This window comes from Pseudophryne corroboree, chromosome 12 (assembly GCF_028390025.1).
Source record: "Pseudophryne corroboree isolate aPseCor3 chromosome 12, aPseCor3.hap2, whole genome shotgun sequence".
NCBI classification, from domain to species: Eukaryota; Metazoa; Chordata; class Amphibia; order Anura; family Myobatrachidae; genus Pseudophryne; species Pseudophryne corroboree.
In genome coordinates, this window is record NC_086455.1 from 85856321 (window position 1) to 85870906 (window position 14586).

Below are 14586 nucleotides of genomic sequence, written 5' to 3' on the forward strand. Positions count from 1 at the left end.
GAGGGGGGGGTGGGGGGCACTGGAGCGGGAGCGCCCTGGGCAGTATGTATTGCTTTAATTTTACACCCCCAGAAGCATACAGTGGGTAAGCACCTGCCTGCATATAATGTTTTTCATATACTGGGCTACAGCATGCGATAAGGGGCGGAGCTTAGCCCTCACAGCAGACAGCGCCATAATGTTGCAGCGGTCCCACTGCGCGCCATTGCTCCCACACACCAATGGCTGGTATCGGGCGCGGCGGGGGGCGGGGGGGCGCCCTGGGCAGTAGGTATTGCATTAATTTTACACTCCCAGAAGCATATACAGTGGGTAGCCACTGTATATGCTCCCCTGCCTGCATATAATGTTTGTAATATACTGGGCTACAGCGCGCTGATAAGGGGCGGAGCTTAGCCCTCACAGCAAGAGACAGTGCCATTTTAATCACTGTCCCCGCCAAAACAGCACAAACAAGAGGGGGCACATATGGTTAGTGTTATGTATGAATCTATAACACTATTTGATTGGAAATTGACATGTATTCTCTGTGTGCTCCCTGTCTGATATACGTGTCGACACGGTTGAATATTCTGTCATTAACACCTCGGGTTCATTGTCGGCATCGCCGATGCCTGTTTGGTACTTGATACAGTAGATATTGAGTCAACAGTTCGGTTGTGTTATACTTGTTCATAGTAAACACGGTATTGGAGACACAGTAGTATGTGGGTGACCCTGTCGGCACCTATTGTTATTACCGGGTGTAAATTAACATGCTGTAACTAACTTATAACAGTATATATATTTATATGGTTCGGCTCCATTAGTCTGTAGCTTGAGCGCAGACATGGTAAATTTTGTGAGGGAATGTTATTAAAATTATTTATGTATAATCCCCTCGGACCCCTCGGGGTCGCAAGTATGTTGTTTGCCTGGTTACTACTCTCTGCTGTCGACGATTACTAGCTTTTCTGTCGACTATGATGCTTCCTGGTAGAGCAATGACTGCGGTTCAGTACATGGTCATACACATTCAGTACACATTAATGTCATTTGGGTCCCGGCGGTGCCGGACAATCCTCTTATATGTATGTTTTATGTATATATAGGTAGGATATGTGTGTATACGTGTATTACATTATGGGGTAAATTTACTAAGGTGGGAGATTTTTAGAACTGGTGATGTTGCCCATAGCAACCAATCAGATTATATCTATTATCTGCTAGAAGCAGCTAGATAAATGGTAAGTAGAATCTGATTGGTTGCCATGGGCAACATCACCAGTTCTAAAAATCTCCCACCTTAGTAAATTTACCCCTATGTATATTCATCTTATGATTTCTAATGAATGCTGAAGTAATAGTATTCCTTATCATGTGCTGGTCGCTCTGCTGATAAGGCTTTAGGTCGGCTGTGACGAGTGGGTCTCCCGTCCTCTCAAGATGTCCGAATGTTTATTCTTTCCACGTGGTGGAGGGAATACTGTGAAAGTCAACGCTTGGTCGACACGGCGTCCTGTCACGAAGGATCGGATACAGGAAGCTAAGTGATATTTTATTTCTATTCTTTGGACTTATTTACATTGTATGCACAGCGTCCGATGAAATTATCCTGTAGGGTTAGGAGATTTTCCTTATTTTGGGTTTTCTCTATAGATCACAACACGCTGCAGTGTGTATACAGGAGGTGTCCGGAGAAAGACTGAGGCTGACTCCGAGAGGTACTGGAGTTTTTTCCCTGGGTCGGTGTGCCACTGTTGAGGATGCCTTACTGCAGTCAATCTCGGCGGATACTGCTGGTAACTCTAACTTCGTGAGTTAGATTCCCTCACAACGGTTGGTGACGCATTCCTTTGTGGGATGCAGTCACGTTACCTAGTTCAATACCGTTCTTTTTTACTTTTCTGTGCAGATGGAAGATGAAAAGGTAAGTGTTTTGCAACCTTGTTACGTTCGCAGAAGTGGATGTCGTTTTCTGTTTCTCACACATCCACCACAGGGTGCTGAGTATACCTGACTGGACCCCACTCCGGTGGGGACTCGTCTACTACTTTTCTATTAGTCTGGAAATAGACCAGGACCCGTGAGTTGATTATAGAATCCAGAGGGGGACAGTCTGGAGTTACAGATGTTTCCCCTCTTTGTTTTTCTAATAGATCTTACCGTTTTCCCTCTGGAAGGGGAGACAATACGCGACGCCAGAACAGAGGGCGTCTGGTTCAGGGCATTGTCCTGCTGTCCCCTGTTAAAAAAAAAAAAGAGAAAAAAAAAAGGTTTAAATGCGTTGTTTTCCGCATTCAGATCACCTCGCTGGAAAGGCGAGGTCAAGAAACAAATGGTGCAAAGCGTTGTTTCTCTCTGACTATTCTTCAACACAGGGAATGGCTATCGTTCCCAATGTCGCAGATGTTGGGGGTAGGTATCAGAGTAGATACTGCACGGTTGAGGTTCTTTGTTTTTCCTGTGGCAGAAGGTCTGAGGTTCTGTAGTCGAATCAGATTTGCAGTGACAAACCATCATTATGTTCCGTTATGAAGCGGATGGGTGCGGTCTGAGAGGCCTTTTCGGTGAGCAGGTCAAATGCCGGAGTGGTTTCAAGGGACCAGTTGGATATGTGGTCCGGGTTTCACCTGCCAATGCACCGGAATATGATTCTAATGGCCACGACATCACTCCTTGCTGTCTGCTCGAGTCTCACCTTCTAGAGGGACGAAGGTTCGGGATCCAAGGAATTAGTCCTTGCAAGGGACGTATTTCCGGTGGAAAAGGTAAAGCTGGGAAGCTTATCTGTAATATGCTTTCCTGTATTAGGAACTATTTTTGACGAACAGATTATTCGTGGTCTGCCCGTGTTCTCTCGGACGATTTGACAGCAGTGGCGTGAGTGAGCTGCTAGGGCGAATCAAGGAGCACAGCGCCAATTGCAGAGGATGCAAAAGTTTGCCGCTGGATGGAAAGACTGGTAAACGCTATATTAGCGGTCTGCGCTCCGCAGGTAAACGACGGAGAATTAGATTTCCTCTGCAGACGAGATCTCCTTCCGGGAGAAATAGTGAAATACAGTCGTCATCGAGGAATTTTCAAAGACCTGACGAGTCTTTGGGGAGTACCTAAATTAGACAGGTTGGCGTCTTGCCTCAACGAGAGGCCTCAGAGATATTGTTTCAGGTAAAGGTACACTCAAGCGATGGCAGAGGACGCCCTTGTGACACCTTGGGCGTTTTAAGTCGGTTTATGTGTCTCCTCCGTTTCGCTTTTTCTGAAGGTGATACTGGAAGAAGAAGAACTAAGGTTCAGGAGACCCTCATTGTTCCGGTCTAGCCAAGCAGGGCTTGGTTTTCCAGGTTTTCATGATTACTCATAGAAGATTCCTGGCTGCTTCTTTTGCGTGAGGAACTGTTCCGAAGATCCGGGAGTATATTAAGACTTACCGTGGCTGCGTTTGTCGGGTCCCGATTGAAGGCCATATCCTAGCCAGAAAGGGTATTCCCAGTGAAGTCGTTTCCACACTTCTTCTGGCTAGAAAAGATTAACGGCAAGGCCTTGCCACCGTAGTTTGAGTAAAGCTATGTCTTGGTGTACATCCAAGAAGACTCCTACCGAAGATTTTCGGCTGGGTCGTTCTTCTCCGTTCCTTGCAAGCAGTTGGGGATGCAGGCCTAAAGTTAGGCTCTTTTTCAGTCCATTTTGACCTTATGAATTTTCTTGAAAGTATTGGCCACCTTTCGGGAGGTTCGGACTTTCGTGAAAGGAGTACTGCACATCCACTCTCCGTTTGTGCCCATTGGCACCGTGAGACCCTGATGTGGTATTGCGATTTTCTTGTGTCACAATGTTTGGATCTTTTGTGAAAGATTATCTCTTGAAGAGTGGTCATGGTACTGGCTTTGGCATCCGCAAAGCGGGTGTCGAAAGTAGCGGCTTTCTCTCACAAGAGCCCTTGTTGGATCTTGCATGTGGATAGAGCGGTATTGAGATCTGTGATAATAGTTCAGCAGAGGAGGTGGTTCCGTGTTTCGCAGAAACCAGCCTATTGTGATGCCTGTGGTTACTTCAGCGTTGCCTGATTAAAGAACTCTCAATGTAGTCGGGGCTTTGACTAATTTGTTGCCATTTTGGCTCAGGTTGGGGAAACGGAGACTCTGTTGTCCGGTATGCTACCAGCGTGATTGGGGCACCTGCGTCTATGCAGTCTGTTATAAGCTGGATCTGTGATACGATTCGGCGTGTTTGTTCTACGGCTGGATTGCCGTTACCGTTGTTGGGGGAGATCCATTCTCCTAGGAAGATGGGCTCTTCTTGGGAGGATATCCGAGGAGTCTCGGCGGTTCAACTTAGCCGAGCGGCTACTTGGTCGGGTTTCAAACACCTTTGCTGTGCTCTACAAGATGGCTACCCTGGCTGATGGGGGCCTCATGTTAGCTCAATCGGTGCTGCAGAGTCGTCCGCACTCTCCCACCCGTTCTGGAGCTTTGGTATATACCCCATGGTCCTTTTGGAGTCCCCAGCATCCTCTAGGACGTAAGCGAAAATAGGATTTTAGTACCTACCGGTAAATCCTTTTCTCCTAGTCCATAGAGGATGCTGGGCGCCCATCCCAGTGCGTACTATATCTGCAGTTATGGATTTTGGTTGCACTTTGTGGTGTTTTTTCTCTGTCAGGCTATTGCTGACGTTGTTCATGCCATGGCATGTGGGTTTTTATTGTTGGTAAACTGACACACAGGTTGTGTTACATATTATCTCAGCATATGGATGGAGGGTTTTCATACCATGGACTGGTATTCTGTTGAAGGCCATGTCTTGCGGTATGTTCGTGGTGTGATCTGGTATAACACTCACTGTGTTTAAATTATAATTTCTTTCCTCGAAATGTCCATCTCTCCTGGGTACAGTTTTCTAACTGAGGTCTGGAGGAGGGGCATAGAGGGAGGAGCCAGTTCACACCCAGTTTAAGTCTTTATAGTGTGCCCAGGCTCCTGCGGATCCGTCTATACCCCATGGTCCTTTTGGAGTCCCCAGCATCCTCTACGGACTAGGAGAAAAGGATTTACCGGTAGGTACTAAAATCCTATTTTCTACTGGCCATTGCTTCAACTAGAAGAGTTTCAGATTTAGGGGCATTGTTATGTCGTCCTCCATTTCTGATTTTTTTTTTTTATCCAGATGGAGCAGTTCTCAGAACTAAATCTGGGTAGCTTCCTAAGGTGGTGTCTAAATTCCACCTTAAGAAAGAAATTGTAGTCCCGGCCTTCCAGGGGCCGAACCTTTCTGCGGGAGATGCATCGTTGGATGTAGTCCGTGCCTTAAGTATCTTCGTGGATCGTACCAGTGCCGTTCTCTATGGATTTCACAAGAGAGGATGGCCTGCTGACAAGCAGACACTGGCGAGGTGGCTTCTTATGACGATTTCAGAGACATTCTCAAGCTGATCTCCCTGTTCCAGCTAATGTCTGTGCTCACTCTACTCGTAAGGTAGGTCCATCATGTGCAGCACAACGTGGTGCTTTAGCAGAACAGTGATGTAAGGCAGCCACATGGTCTTCCATTAACACATTCATTAGACATTATTCCTTTGATACATTTGCCTCTTATGACACTGAATTTGGGCGAAGGATTCTCCAGTCCAATCAGGAGCGTCCCCACCACTAAATTGCTTTGGGACATCCCAATGTTATCCTGTGGATAACCTGCGGACCCTGCCGGAGAAATATTTGTTATGGTTAGAACTTACCGTTGATAACGTTATTTCTCCTAAGTCCACAGGGATCCCACCCTGACGCACCTGATTTGAGGATCCTTTTACTCACTAACCTCTTCCTTCTTGTACGGAAGGGTGTGCATGTGTGTTCTTCTTGCTTGATTAGAGTTATCTATGATGCTATTGCCTTGAGCTTTGGAAAAACAGCTGATTTGCCTGAGCCAGGCGGCACGGATATATGGACGGGCCCATTGCATGCTGGGAGGCTGAAAGCTTTGATCGTTTGGTGCAAATCCGCTGTTGCGTCATCATATCCCAATGTTATACTGTGGATCCTGTGGGCTTAGGAGAAATAACGTTATCAACAGTAAGTTCTTACTATATTGAATATTTTTTTAAATAAATGTTATTATAATTTGTAACTTAGAGCCTTATTCAGAAATGGATGCAGCTGCTGCATTCGCATGCAGTGACCGTGTCCAGTGAGTCTGTGCACAATGCACTAGCTATAGTGTGCGTGCGCAACCCATCACCTTGCAGCCGCATCCCGGAAGGATGCGGCCACTAGGTTATTGACAGCGTGGTCTGGATAACGCAGGTGTGTCCGGATTGTTTTCGGGGAAGCTGTGTGATGTCACTCGCAGCCACTCTGAGAAAAAAAAAAAGTCGCTGGACCTCCTCTCAGCACAACCAGAAAGGCAGAGGTCAACCACAAATTGATGCATTCACAATTAAATTGCGAACGCATCACGGGGTGGCACCACACACATGCTGGGCGGCAGCGTTCTGTGCTGGGCAGCCCCCAGCATGTGAATAGATGGATGCAGATCTTGCTGCGAAAGCAAGATCTGTGTCCATCTCTGAATAATTCCCTTAGAACTTAGATGGACCAATAATCAGGTATATTTGAAGCAGCTCAAAAGTTAGCACATTCAGTAAAACTGGCGGCCGTGGACTAACACGTGATTGTATTATTACACAACTTTATTAATTATATGGTAGGTTTTATGAATTCAGCATAACGTATAAGATTTCACATTTATAAAGGTTTAAGGACTATGATGTATAACAATTGCAAGATAAGGCATTGATTTTAGATTGTATTTTACAACATGGGAAACACTTCAGCAGAGAAGAGTCGTACCTATCGTGCCAAAACATGAAGAAAACCTTCCTAAGTCTGTCCTTTTCTATCAGAGAAAAGGACAGACTTAGGAAGGTTGCAGCACGGTCATGTCAGTCACCAGCAGCCAGAAAGAGAAATGTTAACTTTTAATGCAATGTCTCTGAACATTGAGGAACGCAGCTGAGAACAATGGGGGTCATTCTGACCTGATTACACGCTGCCGTTCATCGCAGCGATCAGGTCAGAAGTGCGCATGCGCCGGCGGATGGCTGTCGCTGCCTAGTAATCGCCTTTGCCTGATTGGCAGACAGAGGTGGTCGCTGGGCGGCACGGCGTTGTTTAGCCGCTGTTTTGTGGGCCCGGCCAACGCAGGCGGACCGTGCGAAGGGAGAGCCGCAGCGGCTTCGTGACGTCACATGCAGCCACTGTGACCCGGGCAGCGACGAGTAGCTCCCGGCCAGCACGCAAAAGCTGCATTGACCGGGAGCTACTCCTGAAGTGGAAAAGCATCGCCGCTGTGCAATGCTTTTGTACTTCTGCGGAGAGGGGGGTGGGTCGGACTAGCCCTGTGCTGGGCGTCCACCGCATGTCAGTGTGTCTGATCATAGCCCTGCAAAATTTTGCAGGGCTACGATCAGGTCTGAATTAGGCCCAATGTACTGTAGTTCAGGAGACTCCTAGAAGTGCTGCAGTATTTAGTAGTGTATAATCACTGTGAAAAGCTGTTGCTCGAGTAAAACGATCTCTGCCAGCAAGTGATTAAGTACTTGGCAGAAAAGTTTAATATTCATGCCTCACCCAAGAAAAAATGTGAAAGGCCTGATCTTTCTCTTGATTTTGAAATAATGGAGGTAGTAAATAATTTCTTATTGAGAGATGATATAGACCGCTGTTGCCCTGGCAGACAAATACAGTATAATGGAAACAACAGATGGATAGGAGAAAATAGAGCGTCAATATCTTGTGAAGGCTGTCATGGAGTGAACTTTTTAAGAAGGAACATCCAACATTGAATATTGGAAAATCAAAGGTATTTGAACTGTGCCCAAAGTTCGCAATTCAGTATCTCAGACTCCATCTAACGTCTGTGTTTGCAACTACCGTACAAACATGGAACTCCTGCTTTGTTGCCATATTTCCCGCAAAAGATAAACAAATACTTCATGTCCCAGGAAGGTGATGAAAAGAACTGTGCATTATAAAACTGTAATGAACTACAAAGATTTCTAGCTGAAACTAAAGATGATTTACTTTCAGTATACGTGAAGAAGAATCAAGAAGGGCCAGAGGCGTGACTGGGGGAGGCAAAGGAGTCGGCTCTTACCGGGCACCTGCTCTGTAGGGGGGCACGTCTCCAACCATTCTGTGTTCAGCAACACCAATCAATTAAGTTAACTGACAGCCGCTGCTGTCTTTTCCGTGGCTGACTCCCCTCCCCCCACTAGTCCCTGCACCTTACAAATCACACCCTCTTTATTGTAGATGCATGACACTTGTAAATTAACACATGTCTGTGAAATTTAAGGTATTGAAAGCTTTTTTAATAATACCTTTTATATTCTTAATTATACCCTGTGTACATCAAGAAATAGTATATTAAAAAAGAATGACCACATCACATTTACATAGAAGGGGGTTACATACATATTTATGAAAAAGCAAGAAGTTTAATTGTCCTTGACATATTTATTGTGAAATACGAAGAAGTGTAGATGATGTCACTGTGTCTTAATTACATAATAAAATCAAACGATAATAGAAACCAAACGATATTCATTGAGAAAATCGTTAATATCTTGTTTTTCTCTTACGTCCTAGAGGATGCTGGAGACTCCAAAAGGACCAAGGGGGTATAGACGGGATCCGCAGGAGACATGGGCACACTATAAGACTTTGAATGGGTGTGAACTGGCTCCTCCCTGTATGCCCCTCCTCCAGACCTCAGTTAGATTCTGTGCCCAGAGAGACTGGACACACGCTAGGGGAGCTCTTCTGAGTTTCTCTGAAAAGACTTTGTTAGGTTTTTTGATTTTCAGGAAGACTTGCTGGCTACAGGCTCCCTGCTTCGTGGGAGTGAGGGGAGAGAAGTCAGACCTACTTCTTCTGAGTTAAAGGCCCTGCTTCTTAGGCTACTGGACACTATTAACTCCAGAGGGTTCGATCACTTGGTGCGCCTAGCTGCTTGTTCCCGGAGCCGCGCCTTCAGCCCCCTCACAGAAGCCAGAAGAAAGAAGCCGGGTGAGTATATAGAAGAAAGAAGACTTCAGTGACAGCAGAAGACTTCAGTAACGAGGTACAGCGCCCATGCTCCCACACATACTTCCAACGGCACTTACAGGGTGCAGGGCGCTGGGGGGGCGCCCTGTGCAGCATGTTACTGAGGCAGAAGACTGGCTAAAGTATAAATATTTAAAATTGAGCGGGACTACAGCACGCCGAGGTGGGGGCATGGCTTAGCCCTCACAGCTTACCAGCGCCATTTTCTCTCTTCACAGACTTGAAGAGACGCTGGCCCGGACCTCCACTCTCATGAGCAAGTACAGGGAGCAAAACGGGGGGGGGGGGGGGGGGGGCGCACAGTAATTTGGTGCTATTATAACAGCGCATACATCATATATTCTTTTTCAGTATTATATGGGCGCTGGGGTGAGAGCTGGTAAACTCCCTCTGTGTTTCTCTAACAGGCTTCCCTGTGGGTCTGTCCCCTATAGCCAGTGTGTGCGTGTCGGTACAGTGTGTCGACATGTCTGAGGCTGAGTGCTCCTCCCCGGAGGAAGTTACTGGGGCGCAGAGAAGGATTTGGGAGTGACTGTGGGCACCGCCGACTGCTGATTGGGTGAATGTTGAGTACATTGAATGCAAATGTGGCGTTATTGTCTAAAAGGCTGGATAAATCTATATTCTCAGACACAAACATGGAGAAAGTCCATGGAGGACGCCTTGTCCCAAGGACAGGTCCCCTCAGGGTCACAAAAGCATTCATTTACCCAAATAGCTGATACGGATACCGACACGGACTCTGACTCCAGTGTCGACTATAGTGAGGCCAGTGTACATCCAAAATTGGTTGAGTATTCAGTACATGATTGTGACTATTAAAGATGTTTTATATATTTCTGAAGTGCCTGCTGTTCCTGATACAAGGGTTTGTTTGTATAAGGGAAAGAAGCCTGAGGTGACGTTTCCCCCCTCTCATGAACTGAACGCTCTTTGTGAAAAGGCTAGGCAATCGGCTGATAAAAGGTGGCAGATTCCCAAGATAATTTTTATGGCATATCCTTTCCCCTCTGATGACAGGGAAAAGTGGGAGTCATCTCCCAATGTGGACAAAGCTCTGTCACGGCTGTCCAAGAAGGTGGCGCTTCCGTCTCCCGACACTGCTGCCCTCAAGGATCCTGTGGATCGTAAGCAGGAAACGACATTAAAGGCCATTTATGTCACTACGGGCGCACTCCTCAGACATGCCGTGGCGTAGGCATGGGTGAGTAGTGCTATTGCTAAGTGGGCTGATAATTTGGCATCTGATATGGATACCCTGGATAGGGATAACATTCTGTTGACTCTCGGTTATATCGGGGACGCTGCAGCTTACCTACAGGATGCGGCGAGGGATATTGGCCTCTTGGGATCAAGGGCCAATGCCATGGCAGTCTCGGCCAGGAGAGCGCTGTGGATTCATCAATGGAATGCTGATGCCGACTCCAAGAAAGCTATGGAAGCTCTCCCATATAAAGGTAGTGTCTTGTTTGGTGACTGCCTCGCTGACCTGATGTCTACCGCTACAGCGGGTAAGTCATCTTTTCTTCCTTATGTTCCAGCACAACAGAAAAAGGCACCCCATTAACAGATGCAGTCCTTTCGGCCAAATAAATACAAAAAAGGAAGAGGCTCGTCCTTCCTTGCTTCAAAAGGTAGAGGAAGGGGAAAAAGGTCGCCTGGTTTGTGTCAGGCTCCCAGGACCAAAAGTCCTTCCCGGCCTCTGCCAAGTCCACAGCATGACGCTGGGGCTCCCCTACGGAAGTCCGTGCTGGTGGGGGCGCGTCTCAGACTCTTCAGTCAGGTCTGGTTTCACTCGGGCCTAGATCCTTGGGTGTTAGACATAGTGTCCCAAGGGTACAAACTGGAGTTTCAGGAGGTGCCCGCCCACCGATTTTTCAAATCAGCCTTGCCAGTTTCTATCCCAGAAAGGGAAGTAGTGAGTGCTGCTGTACAAAAGCTGTGTCAACAGTGTCATTGTCCCAGTACCCCTGTCCCAACGGGGAGAAGGGTTTTATTTGAGCCTCTTTGACGTGCCAAAGCCGGACGGCTCAGTCAGACCGATCCTGAACCTAAAATCCCTCAATCTGTATTTGAAAACTTTCAAGTTCAAGATGGAATCTCTTCGAGCAGTGATCTCCAGTCTAGAAGGGGGGGATTTTATGGCGCCAGTCGACATAAAAGATGCCTACTTACACGTCCTGATATATCCTCCACATCAAGCTTTCCTGAGATTTGCGGTGCAGGATTATCATTACCAATTTCAGACGTTGCCGTTTGGGCTTTCCACGGCCCCGAGGGTCTTCACCAAAGTGATGGCGGAAATGATGGTACTCCTACGCAAGCAGGGTGTCACAATTATCCCGTACTTGGACGATCTCCTGATAAAGGCGAGATCGAAGGAGCAGTTGCTAAGAAATGTGGAATACTCCCTGACGGTTCTGCAACATCATGGTTGGATTCTAAATTTGCCAAAGTCTCAGTTGATTCCGACAACTGCCTTTCTTGGGCATGATCCTGGACACGGAACTGCAGAGTGTTTCTTCCAATGCATGGTCAAGGAGATTCTGAAACCGCCAAGAGTGTCGATTCATCAATGCACTCGAGTGCTAGGGAAGATGGTTGCGGCTTACGAAGCCATTCCGTTTGGCAGGTTTCATGCCCAGATGTTTCAGTGGGACCTGCTGGATAAATGGTCCGGGTCTCACCTGCACATGCACTGGAAAATAAGTATCTTCCAGGACCAGAATTTCTCTCCTGTGGTGGCTGCAAAGTTCTCACCTTCTAGAGGGACGCAGGTTCGGAATCCAGGATTGGGTCCTACTGACCACGGATGCAAGTCTCCGAGGCTGGGGAGCAGTCACACAAGGAAGAAGTTTCCATGGAAAATGGTCAAGCCAGGAATCTTGTCTCCACATAAACGTTCTCGAGTTAAGAGCAATTTACAAAGGCCTTCTGCAAGCGGAACACCTTCTTCGAGGTCTACCTGTCCTTATTCAGTCGGACAACGTAACAACGGTAGCGTACGTACACCGCCAGGGCGGAACAAAGAGCAGAGCGGCGATGGCCACAAGAGTTCTCCGCTGGGCGGAACAGCACGTGAGCGCTCTGTCAGCAGTCTTCCTTCCGGGCGTGGACAACTGGGAAGCAGACTTCCTCAGCAGACACGATCTCCATCCAGGAGAGTGGGCTCTTCATCAAGAGGTATTTGCAGAAGTGACAAGACGTTGGGGAATTCCTCAATGAGACATGATGGCGTCTCACCTCAACAAGAAGCTTCCGAGGTATTGTTCCAGGTCAAGGGACCCCCAAGCCAGTGCAGTGGACACCCTGGTAACTCCGTGGGTGTTTCAGTCGGTATATGTGTTCCCTTGACTTCCTCTCATTCCAAAAGTGTTGAGGCTCATAAGACGAACAAGGGTTCCGGCAGTACTCGTCGTTCCAGATTGGCCACGGAGGGCCTGGTATCCGGATCTTCAGGAATTGCTCATAGAAGATCCTTGGCCGCTTCCTCTCAGAGAGGACCTGTTACTGCAGGGGCCATGCGTATTTCAAGACTTACCGCGGCTGCGTTTGACGGCGTGGAGGTTGAACGCCAAATCCTAGCTCGAAAGGGTATTCCCGGGGAAGTCATCCCCACTCTCCTTAAGGCTAGAAAGGAGGTCATGGCGAAGCATTATCACCGTATTTGGAGAAAATGTGTCGTGGTGTGAAGCCAAGAAAGTTCCTACGGAGGAGTTTCAGCTGGGTAGTTTCCTCCATTTTTTGCAAGCAGGCGTGGATGCAGGCCTGAAATTGGGTTCCATCAAAGTGCAGATTTCGGCTTTATCTATTTTCTTTCAAAAAGAATTGGCCGCCCTTCCTGAAGTTCAGACTTTCGTGAAGGGAGTGCTGCATATCCATCCTCTGTTTGTGCCACCCGTGGCACCGTGGGATCTTGACGTGGTGTTACAATTTCTTATGTCTCACTGGTTTGAACCTTTGCGGATGGTCGAGTTGAAATTTCTGACTTGGAAAGTGGTCATGCCTTTGGCCTTGGCGTCCGCCAGACGGGTGTCAGAATTGGCGGCTTTGTCTCACAAGAGCCCATATTTGATTTTCCATGTGGATAGAGCGGAATTGAGGACTCGTCAACAATTTCTGCTGAAGGTGGTTTCTTCTTTTCACATAAATCAACCTATTGTGGTCCCTGTGGCTACGGATGCCGTGGCGGTGCCAAAATCTCTCGATGTCGTAAGAGCTTTGAAAAGTTATGTCGCCAGAACGGCTCTTGTTAGGAAAACGGAGGCTCTGTTTGTCGGGTGTAGTACTGGTGACCGGCGGTCTCCTGACCGCCGGTCACCTTACCGACGCCGGGATCCCGGCAGCATACCGACGCCGGGATCCCGGCGGGGAGGGGCGAGTGCAGCAAGCCCCTTGCGGGCTCGCTGCGCTCACCACGCTGCGGGCTCGGTGGCGACCTGCGGTCGCCACGGGTTCTATTCCCACTCTATGGGTGTCGTGGACACCCACAAGTGGAAATAGTCCCTGTTGGTCGGCATGCCGACCATCGGGATAGTGAGCCGTCGGGCTCACGGAGGAGGTCATGTGACTGTCGGTCAGCTGACCGGCGGTCACATGAATACCACCCCTGTTTGTCCTGTATACTTCCAACAAGATTGGAAATCCTGCTTCCAAGCAGACTATTGCACGCTGGATTTGTAATACGATTCAGCACGCTCATTCTACGGCTGGATTGCCATTGCCGAAGTCAGTGAAGGCTCATTCTACCAGGAAGGTGGGCTCATCTTGGGCGGCTGCCCGAGGGGTCTCGGCACTTCAACTTTGCCGAGCAGCTACGTGGTCGGGTTCAAACACTTTTTCTAAGTTCTACAAGTTTGATACCCTGGCTGATGAGGACCTCATGTTTGCTCAATCGGTGCTGCAGAGTCGTCCGCACTCTCCCGCCCGGTCTGGAGCTTTGGTATAGACCCCATGGTCCTTTTGGAGTCCCCAGCATCCTCTAGGACGTAAGAGAAAATAGGATTTTAATACCTACCGGTAAATCCTTATCTCCTAGTCCATAGAGGATGCTGGGCGCCCATCCCAGTGCGGACTGTTACTTGCAGTTGTATTGTTAGTTGTTGTTTTCGGTTACACAAAGGTTGTGTATCGGTTATGTTCAGTTTTTTTGGTTTTCGTTCATACTGTTTTCTTGTATTCCTGGTAATCCAGTTGTACGGTGTGTTGTGGTGTGAGCTGGTATGTATCCCTTAGTTTAACAAAAATCCTTTTTCTCGAAATGTCCGTCTCCCTGAGCACAGTTCCTATAACTGAGGTCTGGAGTAGGGGCATAGAGGGAGGAGCCAGTTCACACCCATTCAAAGTCTTATAGTGTGCCCATGTCTCCTGCGGATCCCGTCTATACCCCCTTGGTCCTTTTGGAGTCCCCAGCATCCTCTACGGACTAGGAGAAAAGGATTTACCGGTAGGTATTAAAATCCTATTTTTTGTCTTCAAACTTCGTTTTGTTGCTTTTCGC

The 14586-nt window shown here is 47.8% G+C and overlaps 1 protein-coding gene across 14 annotated transcripts in view; it reads left to right on the plus strand.

The window, feature by feature from the left end:
• The window catches only part of LOC134980775 (protein SIX6OS1-like), a 987982-nt gene that overhangs the window by 233673 nt on the left and 739723 nt on the right, over positions 1 to 14586 (plus strand). The gene's annotated exons all lie outside the window — the stretch shown is intronic.